The sequence below is a fragment of the Peromyscus eremicus genome, chromosome 3, assembly GCF_949786415.1.
Source record: "Peromyscus eremicus chromosome 3, PerEre_H2_v1, whole genome shotgun sequence".
Classification (NCBI taxonomy): Eukaryota; Metazoa; Chordata; class Mammalia; order Rodentia; family Cricetidae; genus Peromyscus; species Peromyscus eremicus.
This window is the reverse complement of record NC_081418.1, coordinates 71236079-71251865: the sequence shown is the minus strand read 5'-3', so window position 1 is coordinate 71251865 and position 15787 is coordinate 71236079. Positions and strand designations below refer to the sequence as shown.

The 15787-nt window shown below is 46.0% G+C and overlaps 1 protein-coding gene across 1 annotated transcript in view; it reads right to left on the bottom strand.

Annotated features, from left to right (window-relative positions):
- Mindy4 (MINDY lysine 48 deubiquitinase 4) overlaps positions 1–15787 on the bottom strand; it is a 108187-nt gene that overhangs the window by 59678 nt on the left and 32722 nt on the right. The window lies entirely within an intron of this gene.

The window sequence follows — 15787 nt, the reverse complement described above, 5'->3', positions numbered from 1 at the left end:
CAGTTCTCAGACCCTGTGGGACTTGGAGTTTCTCTGTGGCTCCAAAACCTCCCTCCCAAGCAGCCCGCTCTCCTTCCCCACACACCGCATGCCCACCCATTCAGTGAAGCCACTGTATTTCATTCAAACCCAAAGAACCTCTGAGTCCTGTGCCACCAGGCCTTGGCAGGTGTTTGTGAGGAGCATGGTGGAAGAATGCTCTGGGAAGCTGGGAAGAGAGTCTACGGATGCAGAGCACCCCGCCAATACCATGAGGCAGAACTAAGCTGCACCACCATCCAAAGCCTCTTCCCACAGACTCTGCCCAGCTCGTCTGCTCCACTGCAGGGGCTGAGGACCTGGGCACTGTGGTGAAGGGACAGGGAGCCCAGGAACTGGCAAGGAACATGAGGCCCAGGCACTGGCCCAAGATGGCTTCTATAGTCCTTGTGAAGCATTTCAGGTGGGGACAGCAAGGGCATCTCACAAGCACTCCAAGGCCACCAGGGCCTTCTTAAACCCACTTGGCTCTGCTCCTTCCCCTCTCATGATATCTCAGCAGCCTCTTAGTGCCATCTTGACACCCAGAGTGGCTTGTCCACAGTCCCCACATCTTCCTACGACATGTGTGCAGAGGCCAGTCTGACATGAAAGGTCCCTGGTAACCTTCATCACCATCACCTACAACAATTCCATATTTACCAAAGTAACCACAGCATTAACAACAAACTCCTCCTGGTTCTTTGCATTATCCCAGGCACTAGACCATGTGCTTTGAAAACCTCCAAGGCTGTCTGTCTCTCAAAAGTGCCTTTTGAAGCAGTTATTTCCCTGAGTCTCAAGAGAGGTTCGGCAGTTTTCCGTGGTTAAGATCAAGTGGCAGCACAGGAATTGAACTCGAGCCATAACTCCAAAGTTAATGGCAGTAGCCATCTCACATAACTTCCTTCTAAAACAAGAAGCCGGCCTCTTAAAAGTGCTCTGCGAGGTTCTACATGACCTGCCATCTTCTCCCCAGAGGCCCTGCTGAGCCACCACACTCCACCTGCCTTGCCCTGTGCTGAGTATCTTGGGACAAGCCACTGTGCCTTCTCATACACTATGCCCTTTACACTGAATACCCTCTGACAGATTCCTAGTGCCCTAAAGCCCAACTGCAGTGTCCCCCCCACCCCCGACAGCATGCCTTCACTCATTCATGCGTTCACCCCCCAGCACAAATGAAGGGCTTCCTATTAGGCCTGTCTCCCAAGGGGGAAAAATGTATAAGATGGTGTAGCAGGCTAGCCCACCAACATGTCCACATTCTAATTCCCAGGACCTGTAGCCCTTATCCTACAGTGAAAATGGGCATGTGAAGGATCTGAGATGGAGAATGATCCTGGGTCTCCAGACAGAAACAGTGTAGTCACAAGCCAAAGGAGCCCTGACCCAGAAGAGCTGACAGAAGCTGAAACCGGGTTGGCACACTTTGCTGATGGGAGGCTGAGCCACAGGCAAAGGATAGGTGGGCCATGGAGGGTAGATGGGCTCTCCCTCAGAGCCATGCCAACTCTTCGGCATTAGCCCAGTGAAACTGACTTTGGACTTCAGCCTTCAGAACCAGGAGCCATTAAATTCATGTTGTTTCCATGGAGTGGAAGCCTTAGTATGGCGTCAAGGAGGGAAAGAGGACTGCAGCATCCTCTTGTCTCACTGAGTCTCGGATGGACGCACAAGCCAGTGCTCCAGAGAGGAAGCTAATGATGCAATAACCCTCACAGAAACCAGGTGACTTACACAAGGCCATGCAATTTAGAACTGCCAACATGGGGCCTCAAACCCAGGCCCCTGGTTTCAAACACCTCACTCGGTTTACTCCTTTCATTGGCACACCCTGTCCCCGCCAGGAACCTCTATGGCATCCTAGGAATGGTGGGGCAGTCTCAAACATTCCTGGTAGCTCATGAAAGGGTGGGACGGGATGTCCACTGAGCAGGGAACAGCAGGGCCTCCCCCGGTCATGGGACTTCCACCCAGAGGGCTATCCATCAGCTGCAGGAGGAGCTTTGTGCCCACGTCTCATAGATCTCCTCACCAAAGGGGACCTCAAGTGTGCTCACATGTGGAGAATGTGCTATTGTTCCTTTCATGTGGCCCTTTGTGGCTAAGCATTGTAGAGTTTAAAAGGGCAGTTTAAAAGTGTGTTCTTGCCTTTCAGTGAAAACTACTAGAAACAACAAAGACAAAAAGATAAATCAAGGCTTCAAAACGTTTTCTCCAAGTGCCGCTGTGCAGACAACCCAGAGGCGAGTATCAAGGGCCAATGACAGACAGACATTTTGTCATACCTAGACGACCTCCACCCCATGTCTGTTCCTCATCACATTCCACAGAGGGAGTCAGGGCCTATGTTCAGAAGTATACAGGACCAGGACTTAGTCCCCAAGGAACTGAATCCTTGTTCGGGTAGAAAGAGCCACTGAAACTTGGCCAAAGGGGTCCCATGGGAATCCCCAAACAACCCAGGTTGCTGCCAAGATTATAATAGGATGCTCTCCCAAACTGACAGTAAGACTCTGTTGCTGAAGACACCATCCACACAGCTCATTCACATGGAGAACCTGGGCTGGTGCCAACATAGAGCCTTTACCCCTACACTCTAGCGTCTTTAGTATGGGAAGGTCCTCTGTAGACTACCAAAGGAAAAACATAAACACCAGACCAGCCACAAAACCTTTGCTCTACAATGCTGTTCTGCCTACAAGATATGCTAGGGCAATGGTGGCACAAAGCTTGTGGGAATAACCAACCAATATCTGATTTGGCTTAAGGCCCACTCCACAAGAAGGAACCCATACCCGACACTCTTGGGGTGACCAAGAACCAGACTAGATAGCCCAGGGACCTAGGGTAAAATGAAACTCTACTGTTCTTTGATAATAACAGTAAGAAGAAGTAGCAATAAAATGGTTCCTAATGACATTCTACTAGATTCACAGATCAGTGCCTTGCTCAATCATCAATTAGAGAGGCTTCCTCCTGCAGCACAGAGAACAAACAGAGACCCACAGCCAGACACTGTGCAGAGAGTGAGAGACCTTGGAACACTCATCTCTAATGGGATGTCTCCATCAAATCCTTCCCCTCAGGGCTCAGGGAACCCTTCTGAAGAGGAGGCACAAAGAGTGTAAGTGCCAGAGGGGATGGAGAACACAAAGAAAACAAGACCCTAAATTGACATGATCAACTCATATGAACTCATATGAACTCACAGAGACTGAGGCAGCATACAGAGGGCCTGCATGAGTCTGTTAGGATATATTATGTTTCCCTTCCCTCTACCCTCTACTCCTCCAAGTTCCTCCCTACTTTCCCTCCTATCTGGATCCACTCCCTTTCTGTCTCTCATTAGAAAACAAGCAAGCTTCTAAAGCATAAGTAAATAATAGAAGTTGTTTTGTTTTGGTTTTAGCGCCACCGAGAGATCTGGGCTTTACACCTGCTCTATCTAAATCCATACGACTTTAGGCAAGGTGCTTGCGCTCTAAGGAAACAAATTTCCTTGGGGAGCAGTGCTGAGTGTCTCTATTCACCGTGTGGCAGTGAACAGACATGGGGCTATGAAGAACTGATGTATCCTGGTCTGAAAAATTCTTTCCTGCCCTGGCATCCCAACACCTTCAGAAGAAGTTCATCAGTTCCTAGCACACTTCGGACAGACAGTGCCTCATTCTTCTATGTGGCCATTGACACTTGACCAGCTTAGTTATGCTTCAAGGGGAGGTGTCTCAGGAGAGCAAGGGCATCAATCCCTGACCATTACCATCCTTAATGAAATACCAAAACCCCCAGGCAGTGGAGTTCATTGGTCTCCATTCCCATGGCACAAGAATCTAAAATCTAAGAAATTAACATAAATTTTTCCCACATCAGTGATATCCCAGCACATCCAAAAGAGGTAATGTAAAAGGATTTTTTTTTTTAAGGCAAGGGGGGCAGGGTGCAATCTCTCAAACACATAAACTTCATGAGTGCATAGTGAAAGCCTACAGACACAAGCAGCATGCTCAGAGCCAAGACACCAGGGCAACCAAAGAAGCACTTTACATTAGAAAGTAGAGGGAGGGGCTCCTTAGAGGGATAGAAATCATAAGAAAGAAGACACCACTGAAAAAGCAGTGAGCAGCTTTGAAGAAACCTATACACACATGCAATACTGAAATAGAGCCATGAGCCTGCTACAAGGGAACAGAATAGAGAGAACAGAATGGAAAAGTTCTCTATAGAACACTCAACAAATACATGCAGATGTATTGAAAAGAGAAAATCACCACTTTATACCAATTTGGTTATGTACATAAGAAAATCACTACCAGATGCTAATACCACTGGATGAAAGACTTTTAAGAACAGGGTTATTTAAATGGCCTGTAAGTGGATTACTTATTAATACAAAAGGGAAAGTTATCTCCTTGGTAATAGAGTAATTGATACACATTGAAGTGTGCCCCAACTTAGTGTCACCCAAAATAAAAGGGTGACATTACATTAATGATGTGGGGTAAGGGGCAGGGTACATCTTAGTCACATCGTCTCTAAAATGAGCATGCTTAGCAGAACTACCCAGTATTGAAGCAAACCATCCAGAAAGGCTCCAAACCAGTTTGAGTTAATAGGGCTGGCATGTTAGTCAATGCAGTGAATAACACTTGAGGCAGGTAGACTAAAGAAAGTAAAGCCTGAAAGAACAGTTTGGGGACATGTAGGAAAATCTGATCAGGGCCTACGCAGATTAAAAGAGGTGCCTTCTTGGTTCAACAATTAGTAAGTGGGACCTCATGAAACTAAAAAACTTCTATAATGCAAAGGACACCATCATTTAGACAAAGCGTCAGTCCACAGAATAGGAAAAGATTTTTACCAACTCCACATCCAATGGAGGACTAATATCCAAAATATATAAAAAACTCAAGAAATTACATATCAAAAAAATAATCCAATTAGGGGTTGGGGATTTAGCTCAGTGGTGGAGCACTTGCCTAGCAAGTGCAAGGCCCTGGGTTCGGTCCTCAGCTCCGGAAAATAAAATAAAATAACAACAACAACAAAAATCCAATTAAAAAATGGGGTACAGATCTAAACAAAGACTTCTCAATAGAGGAAATTCAAATGGCAGAAAAACACTTAGAAATGTCTAGCCATCAGGGAAATACAAATCAAAACTACTTTGAGATTTCATCTCACACTTGTCAGAAGGGCTAAGATCAATAACACAAGTGACAGCTCATGCTGGTGAGGATGTAGAGTAAGGGGAACACTCATGCACTGCTGGTGGGAGAGCAAACTTGTACAGCCACAAGGAAATCAGTGTGGCAATTCCTCGGAAAGGTGGGAATCAATCTACCTCAAGATCCAGCTATACCACTCTTAGACATATACCCAAAGGACACTCCATCCTACCACAAGGACACTTGGCTCAGGCATGATCACTGCTGCTCTATTCATAATATCCAGAAATTGGAAACAATCTAGCTGTCCCTCAACAGAAGAATGGATAAAGAAAATGTATTATACAAGGGAGTACTACTCAACTCTTTAAAACAATGACATCATGCCGGGTGGTGGTGGCACATGTCTTTAATCCCAGCACTCAGGAGGTAGAGCCAGGTGGATCTCTGTTGAGTTCAAGGCCAGCCTGGTCTACAGAGCGAGATCCAGGACAGGCACCAAAACAACTCAGAGAAACCCTGTCTCGAAATACCAAAAAAAAAAAAAATGAAATTTGCAGGCAAATGGATGGAACCAGAAAAAAATCATCCTGAGTGAAATAACCCAGACCCAGAAAGATAAATGTGATATGAGTTTGCTTATATATGGATATTAGTCATTATTATTAGCCATTAAATAATAATAATAAATGATAACCAAGCTACAATCCATAGACCCAAAGAGGTTAGGCATAAAGGAAAGGGACTAGGAAGGACACATGGATCTTCCTGGGAGGGGGAAATAGAATAAGTTTTATGGGTGGACTGGAAAGGGGATGAAACTGAGATCAGGTGGGGAGGGGGAGGGGACATGGGGTTGAGGGAAGGATTATGGGGAAAGACAGCTGTAATTGAGGGACCTTTGATGGGTGATACGGAAATCTAGTACAGTGGAAACTTCCTAAAATATATGAAGTAGATCCTAATGGAAGTCTCCAAATAATGAGGGAGAAGGAGTCCCAACTGGCCATCTCTTGTCACCAAACAAAGCTTCCAGGACTGAGACTGGGATACATCCAATTGAGTTGTTAGCCAAAGGGGTCCCATGGAAATCCCCACACAACCCAGGCTGTTGCGAAGACAATAGATTGTTCTCCACAATCTGACAGCAGGCCCCATTGCTGAAGACCACACCCACACAACTCATTGAACTTGGAGAAGTCAAGCTGGTGCCTACAGAGAGCCTTCACCCCCATGTTCTAGTGTCTATGTCATGGAAAGGTACTCTGCAGGCCACCAAGTGAACACCAACCCAGGCACAAAACCTTTGATTGACAATCTGTCCTGCCTGCAAAATATGCTAGGGCAATGGCGGCACAAACTTCCTGGGAGCAACCAACTGATGTCAGACTTGACAAGACTCACTCCACAGATGGAGCCCAAACCCGACACTGCTTGTGTGACCAAAAACCAGAGACTAGATAGCCCAGTTCTCTAGGGGAGAACCAAATACTACTGGTCTAAAATAAATAAATAAATAAAATGACTCCTAATGATATTTTGCTATACTTATAGATCAGTGCCTTGTTCAGTCATCATCAGAGAAGCTTCCTCCTGCAGCAGATGGGAACAAATACAGAGACCCACAGCCGACATTGTGCAAAGGATGAGAGACCTTGGAACACTCAGCTCTAAATGGGATGTCACCATCAAATCCCTCCCTTCAGAGCTCAGGGGAGCTCTGAGGAAAAGGAGGCAGAAACAGTGTAAGAGCCAGAGGGGATGGAGGGCAGCAGGAGAACAAGGTCCTACAAGTCAACTGAGCAAAGCTCATGTGAACTCACAGAGACTGAAGCAGAGTGTGCAGGGCTTGCATGGGCCTACACCAGGTTCTCTTTGTATATGTTATAGCTTTCAGTTTAGTAGTTTTATGGGACTCCTGAGTGTGTGAATGAGTAGGTCTCTCATTCTTGTGTCTTCTCTTGGGGCTCTTTTCCTTCTGTTGGGTTGCCCTGTCCAAATTCAATATGATAATATGTTTTTGTTATATCTTACTATGTTTTATTTTGTTCTGTTTGGTTGCTGTCTCTTAGAAGCCTGTTCTTTTTTTAATGAGAGACAGAAAGGGAGTGGATCCGGATGGGATGGGAGGTGGGGAGGAACTGGGAGGAGTAGAGGGAAGGAAAACTGTAATCAGGATATATTGTATGAGAAAAGAATCTATTTTTAATAAAAGGGGAATAGAAAGAAAGAGGCACCTCATTCTCCTATGTCCACCACTGAACACTTGGCCAGATTAGTCACAGGTTACAACAAAGGCTATAGATAATATTCCTAGGTTTCTGTGACCTTCCCTGAGGGTGATAATGGCCCTGTGGCTGGGTAGCAAATGTTGCTGTCCTTAGGAAATTTGAGCTGAAATGTCATGATACTGACTTTTTTTTTTTTTTTTTTTTTTTTTTTTTGGTTTTTGGGTTTTTTGTTTTTTGTTTTTTGTTTTTTCCGAGACAGGGTTTCTCTGTGTAGCTTTGCACCTTTCCTGGAACTCACTCTGTAGACCAAGCTGGCCTCGAACTCACAGAGATCCGCCTGTCTCTGCCTCCCGAGTGCTGGGATTAAAGGTGTGAGCCACCACTGCCCAGTGATACTAACTTTTATTCTCAGTAAAACAGTGTGTAAACAGAAACACATACAGACACATTAGTAAGAAGCAAAGGGCAGACAGATCTTGGCAACTGCTGGATTTAGGGGACAGGGACAGAGGGGTTCATTTTCTTCAGCTTTGCTGCATGCAGGTTTGAGCTTTTTTACGGTAAGTGGGGAGAAACCTTGGTGAGTTTAGACAGCAGATGGGAAATGAGGAGGGGACATCAGGAGCTATCGAAGGACAGTCCCCACTGGGACTCAGTCTGGACGAGAAGCTGCATGGAGGAGCAAGGAACAGACACGGAAGAGAAAAATGCTGCAGTCCCAGGTACACTGAAGAGGAGCTGCCGACGGAAAGAGAAGACAGAATGCAGGAAAGCACTGAAAAGAAAACCGCTAAGAACTTCCAGATGCTAGTCTTCACAGACATACAACAGCCTCAATGAGACATGTAAACATAAATGCACATCCGGACACTTCATACCTCAGATGACCAGAATGCCAGGGAGAACAAGAAAGCTCTAGAGAAAAGGTAGGTTACCTAGAGACAACTCCAACAGAGGCTTCTCAAGAGCAGCAACGGAGGTGGGAAGACACCTTCAGAGTGGACAGAAAAACAACCATGGCTTGGGAAATTTCCAGCTAAAATTAGCATTAACGGTAAGCCGAAGACAGTCCTAGGCAAAGACTCTCAAGTTTCTTCTCACAGACCTTCGCTGAGCAAATTACTGAAGGGCCTACTTCAGGAAAAAGAGATGAGAAGAGAGCTATAAGAAACTGGAAAACATTGAAGTAAAACTAAATGATAATGGACAATAAAAGGCAATAAAAGTAGTATCAGCCACACCCACCGGGAACACTAAAAGCAAAGGGAAACACAGCTGCAGACAAGAGACAGAGAAACAGTAGCAGAAAGCCATGGCCAGGCCCAATCTTCTCCTTCCTCAGGGGTAGATCAATCAGTCTTGAGCTGTCAAGCCGGTCATGATAAAGATTTAAGGGTGACTGCAGAAACTAGAACAGGTTGTGTAATCTCCACACAAAGGGAACGTGCCATCGGAAAGCAGCTGCGCAGTTTCGTGCAGGTTTAGGCTGACCCTCTGACTCTGCAATGGTAGTCCTAGGCACATGAGCCCAAAGAAGACAGGGATAAACAAGCACAGGAGTGGCCACATGGTACTTACAGTAGCCCAAGGGTAGGAGTTCCCTAACTAAGTGAAGACACAAGATACTATCGTGCTGCATAAAGGAACGGGATACTGAGCTCACTACAACGCCAACGAGCCTCAAAGGAATCAGACAGACACCGAAGGTCACATACCACACAGTCCCATTTGTGTGCAATACCACACATTGCCCTGTGCCTGGAGCTGAGAGACAGGGGGACGGAGAGGAACTGCCAAATGAATGAATAAGGAATCTTACTTGAAGGGAAGAAAATGTTTAGAACTGTAGAGTTGGTGGTTACATGACTGTACTAAATGTTTACAAGAGTCAATTCAAAGAAACAAAAATAAAGAAAATGTAGGGAAATGAACATATACAATATAACAAGACAAAGAAAAGCTATTACATCAGTAATTAAGGAAAGCAAACTGATGAAATTTGCAATAAAAACACAGACATTTGGACTGAAGCGATGGCTAGAGGGTAAGAGCATTGGCTGCTCTTCCAGAGGGTTCAAATCCCAGCACCCACATGGTGGCTCACAACCATCCAACGTGCCAGTTCCAGGGGGATCCAGCGCCCACTGCTGGCCTGTGTGGGCACTGCATACATGTGCTACACATAATACTCATATACCCACCCATACACATAAAATGAAAATAAATAAATCTTAAGACACTCAGATTGCATTTTTCTTGCTACTTCTGTGTTTTTTCAAGAGAAATGACATGATACACAAGCTTAACAGCAAAACACAGGAAATATGCCACTTGTATACCAGCCATTCTAAAGTTCCAGAGACAAAAATGTTATCAGAGGAAATAGACTTTGGAATTAAAACATTATTAGTGATAAACCTATTTATTACAGAATTAAAAAGTGAAAATGTAGCCACCATGAATCCCTCCTAACAGAAGTCCCAAAATATAGGACCAAGGCTTTGACAGAACAGAAAAAGGTGTTCAACCTGTGAATACAGTAGGAAATTTTAGCACACCTCTTTCAGCAAATAATACCTCAAATGGGGGGGAGCAACTAAGAATAAGGAATACTTGAAAGTCAAAATAACATGCTTGATTTAACACATCCAATTATTAAACAATATATATTCTTGGCAAGTCCTTAGGGCTTAATTATAAAAGCTGAACACATGCAAGCTGAAAATCTCAAAATATTCCAAGCTGTACTTCTGACTGCAAAGAATTTTTTTAATCCAATAATAAAGAATAGCTCCTCTACACTCCCCCTAAAGAATAATCCATGCAGTAATAATTCTAAAGAAATAATAATAGAAAATAGAAACATTTCAAAGTGGTTAACACTAACAACTCAACTCTGGGGAGCAGGTAAGTGGTTAACAGCGGGAAGTGAGTGGCATGGGGAATCTGCTATTGTGAACAAGTGTACAGCAAAAAGCCAGGCCCTGGAGCAACCAGGGTCACCAGAAGAGGCACACCAGGGGAAGCAAGCATGACTTAAAGGGAACAAAACGCATGGTATGGCAATCCCCAAGCTAGTTCTTTGAAGAGACTAACAGAAACGCACCTTTGGAGTCCACGCTATGCCAGCCCAGTTCATCAGAACTGAGCAGGAGAAAGGATGGAATAAATAACATTCAGAAGTCAAGGGGGTTAAAACTAAACCTTTTAACAGAATGTCTTCAGTAAGAAGCAGGTAAACAGGTTAAAACAAGGCATTTGAAAACTAACAAACTGGATCATCTTCTAGAAAAATCCCCAAACTGGGCTGGTGAGACGGCTCAGTGTGTAAAGGACTTGCCATACAAGCCTGGTGACCAGAGCTTAGACCTCACATAAAGCTGGAAAGAGAACCCAACCCACAAAGCTGACCTCTGAGAACTGCATGCACACATGCACACATGCACATACATATATACACACACACACACACACACACACACACACATATACACACACACACACACAAAGGGGTCTTGCTGATTTTGCCACCAAATTAACAGAACTCTCCCAGGTTCCACTCCAGTCTGACCCTGGGCCCCTCTTGGCCAGGAATTCAGAGCACCCCTGAAGCCCTGTGCAGGGAGGCAGTTTTTTGCCTTTTTGTGCGTCACTTTTCTCATTGATAAAATCTTCCCTCAAAGGAGGTTCTGCCAACTGAGTGACTGTGTCAAGTCCACACAGAGCACAGCCCCCACCACACACACAGCAGCTGCTGTGAGTTAGCTGAGGCGCAGGACGATGCAAGGACAGCCTTGACTCCAAGAGACTCACACATGCCTACGGAAGTGCAAACTAGGAAACAAAACCCTGGACAACTGCACTGGCCATGAGTCTGAGGAACACTATGACCCCACAGGGATGCAAGAAATGAACAGTAGAAAATTTAGTAATGTAATGCACATCAACACAAGAGAGATTTAAAATACAAAATAATTCCAACAGATGCTGAAATGCACTTGGTAAGAACAAATACCCACAGACAGTCCTAAAGATGACTCTGGGCAAACTCGAGGGAGGGCTGGCTTTCTGAACCCTGCGTTCATATCCACGGTACCAAGTATCCCATTCAAAGTGTACTTGAGGCACGGAACAAGGGAATGGACTCTAACATCAAGAGCCGGAGAGGAATCTGGCTGAGCAGTCAAGGATTGCACACACCAAAGAAGATTGACATCACTGGCTGCGTGCTAATCAAGTCTCACGCCGCCCCCATTTTACCTGAGGTACTCTAAGGATGCTAATCTGAGGCATCTTTGAGGCACTCTAAAGATGTTAACATCTGGTGATGCTGGGCTTCAGCCCTTCAGACACATCCTACCCCACAGCCCTCAGAGGTGCCTTCCGAGCAGCTGTGTGCTGTTTTCCTACATGTCCAGCAGAAACCTTGCACTTAAAGACTGCCCTGTAGAGAAGCCCCAGCCTCTGTGCATCTCATCCTCGGGCCAGCTGATAGAAAAGGCTTTCTTAAACCTCCGAGTGCTCCAGAGTGGAGTTTCTCTTTCTTTTCACCTTGCTGTCACCCATCCCTCCGGCTTCCTGTGTAGCCCCAGCTGAGGTCCCTATGGGAAAGTGGAGGTGCAGTGCTGAAGTTAGACGCAAGAGCAAGAGATGATGGGAAGGAAGCCACCTGTTGGAGTTTCTGCCAAGCTCGGGCAGGGAGAGGAGAGGAGGGAGTTACTGAGCGTCTCACCTCTGCTGGTTAATGTGATGGATGGGAGGTGTCCAAGCCTATGGAGGGGCTTCTTCTGCCTCCCTCCACCACCAGAGCAGCAGACGTTTTTTAAATTAAGTCACAGGGAACACGAGGTCTTGGGAAGGACTTCAGGTTATGGAGAAGTCACTGTGTGCCCTAACCGTCACAATGTCTGGCCTTCACACTCTACTTGCCCGCTCCCCAAATGTCAGCCTTCAGAACAGAGAGAAAAATCCTTTTTTCTTCTTCTTCGATCCTTTCTCTTTTCTCTCACCATCTTTTTCCTTTTCTCTTGAGGATGTGGAAAACCTGACTATAATTGGCTGGTCTGATTATTTCCTGTAAGAAAGCGCTCTGCTTGGAACACTGTGAAAACAATCTGCCTTAACAATTCAACTCAAATAAATGATTTTCCTGCAAGTGGTGAAAATCCCTAATTGGGAATTGGGCCGCATACCCAGGTCTCTCTCATCCGGGTCCATGATGACGAAGGTTGGACAAAGATAGGCATCACCCGGTGATGACAGATTGGGGGTGGGGCACTGAAGGCCCTGCATCCTCCTGGAAAATCCATCGGGCCCCGTATCTGGCTGGAGGGAACACACGTTGTACCCCGGCCTCCTGAACCATTGTTCTTGGGGGTGATAATTTCTCAGCTTAACTCTCTTTCCGTATGTGTCCCTCCTGAAATGCTTTGGCACACGCCCTTGACAAGAAGTATGCAGAGGCCGGGCAAGATCCAAGCTCACGTCCAACATTTCTCCTTCCTGTATATCTATTCCATGAGTCAAGTTGGATTCTGGAACATTCCAGGAACAAAGAAACTTACCCTAGTCTCACGTTCAGAGGGTTCCTTCAAGGGCACACAGCTTGCAAAACAAAACTGTACTATCTGTGACCTTCCCTCAGTGTACTCCCATTCTTCCACTTTGGCTCATGCCTTCAGCATACAGTTAGTACTGAGTGCTCCCGCTGGGAGTGCTGGAGCTCTCAGAGTTCATCTAGATGCAGCTCATTTGTCTGCAAAGTCAGAAAGCCATTCCAGACCTAGTCTAACCTAGACACCTTAGAGCAGTGGTTCTCAACCTTCCTAATGCTGCGACCCTTTAATATAGCTCCTCATGCTGTGGTGACCCCTAACCATAAAACAATTTTCATTGCTGCTTCATAACTGTAATTTTGCTACTATTATGAATCGTAATGTATATATCTGACATATAGGATACCTGATATATGACCCCTATGAAAGGGCCATTCGACAGGCTGAGAACCACTGCCTTAGAGGAACTGAGTAGGGTGAGAGGGAGTACAGTGTTTTTCCCAAGATCCTGGGAGCAGGCAAGGCCAGGCACATAATCTTGGGCTGTAGATACTCAGGTCCATTCATTTTCAAGTATCCCCTGCTGGAAGCTAGAGGCCCTGCATGCATCTTCTTACTACTTAAGCCACACTAGGGCAGGTTGGCCTTCCCTCAGGGGACACCACTGGGCAAGGCTTTGTGGTCCTCATTCTGCTTACCCTTACTCAGGGATGAAGTTTCTAGGCGTGGCTGAGTTCAGCTCCACTAGGTAACTGACGCCGAGAGGCAGGAGGTCAATAGTGAGAAGAGGCTGGTGTGGTGGTGCACACCTTCAATCCCAGCACATGGGAGAGAGAGAGAGAGGCGGAGCTCTATGAGGTCAAGGCCAGCCTAGTCAACAGAGCAAGTACCAGGACAGTCAGAGCTATATAGAGACAGTCTGTCTCAAAAAAAAAAAAAAAAAAAAAAATGTGTAGAGGAGAATCAGCATCTTCTTTAGGGAAAAGTGGTCAGTATGGATTGCATCTCTGGACCATGGCCAAATTTATCAAAGCAACCAATCTTCTGACTGAGACAGACAGTTCACAAAACACAATAATGCCAGTCAATGGTCCACTTTCACCATGGTCTTGCCATTGCTCCTCTGTCCACTACCGTGAGCTACCAGTTCAACCAAGCCACTCATGGTAAAAAGTTGGATGGGTCCAAGAATGCTGGAGAAGAGATGAGAAGCCTGGTCCATGCAGGAGCAGAGGTATTCCAGAAGTGATCAGGGCCCAGGCTACACCGCCAGCCAACACAACGGCCGAGGTTACCTGGGACTAGGACTCCCCAACTCCTGGTCCACCCCCGCCCCATGGGCATGAATACCCAATAGAAATGGCCCAACAAAGCTTCCCAGGCATGCCTGCCTCCCAGGATGGTATGAGAACCTGATAGAAAGGATGTCTCCATCACCCTGGCCCTGCTACAGGGAGTCTAAGGTCATCCCCTGGATCACAAAAGGTTCCAACAGGCTGCCTGGAAGACATTGCGTAAGTGGTGGGGTTTCCACAGTGGCTAGGAAGCTGTGTGGAGATGTTTGCCTAGCTGTGACTAGAAGCCACTTTGGGGCAGCAGTCCTACCCTTAATGTCGCAATAAAGGCCAACAAACATATCCAGGGAAGGGAGCCATGCCAGAAAGGCCTGCTTTCCCCTGGTCTCATCAATCATTCCATCGATTTAGTTCTGTTTGGTTAAGTATGCCAAAAAACAGCGTAAAACAACTATGACGTATTTTCATTTTGAACACACAGAACATCCTGGCTGGCCATATCCCTTAAAGACCTGTGAGTGGCCGGTGTGAAACAGCGCTGTCTGGGTCACAGCAAACTGAACAGCCACTCGGAAAGAGAGAAGTGAGAAAGCAAAGGCACTCCTGTGAAATGACACTTGTTTCTCCAGGTGGCCCTCGGATGATGTCCCCTGAACTGGGTCTCCTTTCCTGGGACAATCTAAGTATTCTAAATGCCAGCTGGGCCTTTATGGTGGCCACTGTCTGCTCTCCCGGGCACCCGCAGAGCAGTCCTCGAGTTTAATCCTCACAAAGTCCTATAAAGGGACTCTCAGCCTTGTTTTTGCAAACAAGGACACTAAGGCTCAGACTTCAGCTGTCCCCCACAAATCAGTCCCCCGACTCATAGGTCCGTGGTGACACAGAGGAAGGAGAAACCCTACAGTAAAATGTTTCACAGAGCCTTGTCACTTGATAGGTGGACCCCTAACTTCAAAATGACCATTTATCTCAATTTCATGCAAAAATTTTAACAACTCCAAGAGGGTCTAGTTTATCATTAAGTTCACACAGCTCTAGGAACTCTCGTTTACAACAAGTTCTCAAAATGCATACATGTCATTTGTTATTTTTAGAAAATATGCAAAAATGAGATTATTTTTATTCTTTCTCTTTAAAAATCCACCCAGCTAAGCCTAATGACCCAAGCTTGTAATCTCAACCTCTCGGTAGGCTGAGGCAAGAGGATCACAAGTCCAAGGTATGCCAAGGCTACAGAATGAACACATCTGAATAAAGAAAAATAAAAGAGGGGCCAAGGAGATTTCTCAGTTGGTAAAGTGCTTGCCATACAACCATGAGGACAAGTTCAATCCCCAGCAGCCAAGGACAAAGCTGGGCATGGAGCACACGCCTGTAATCTCAGAGCTAAAGAAGCAGACCGAAAGGTTCCGGGGGCTTGCTTGGCTAGCCAGCCTTGCCAAATCGACAAGCTGTAGGTCCAGTGAGAGACCCTGTCTCAAGAAATAGGGTAGAGAGCAAATAAGGAAGATATCCAG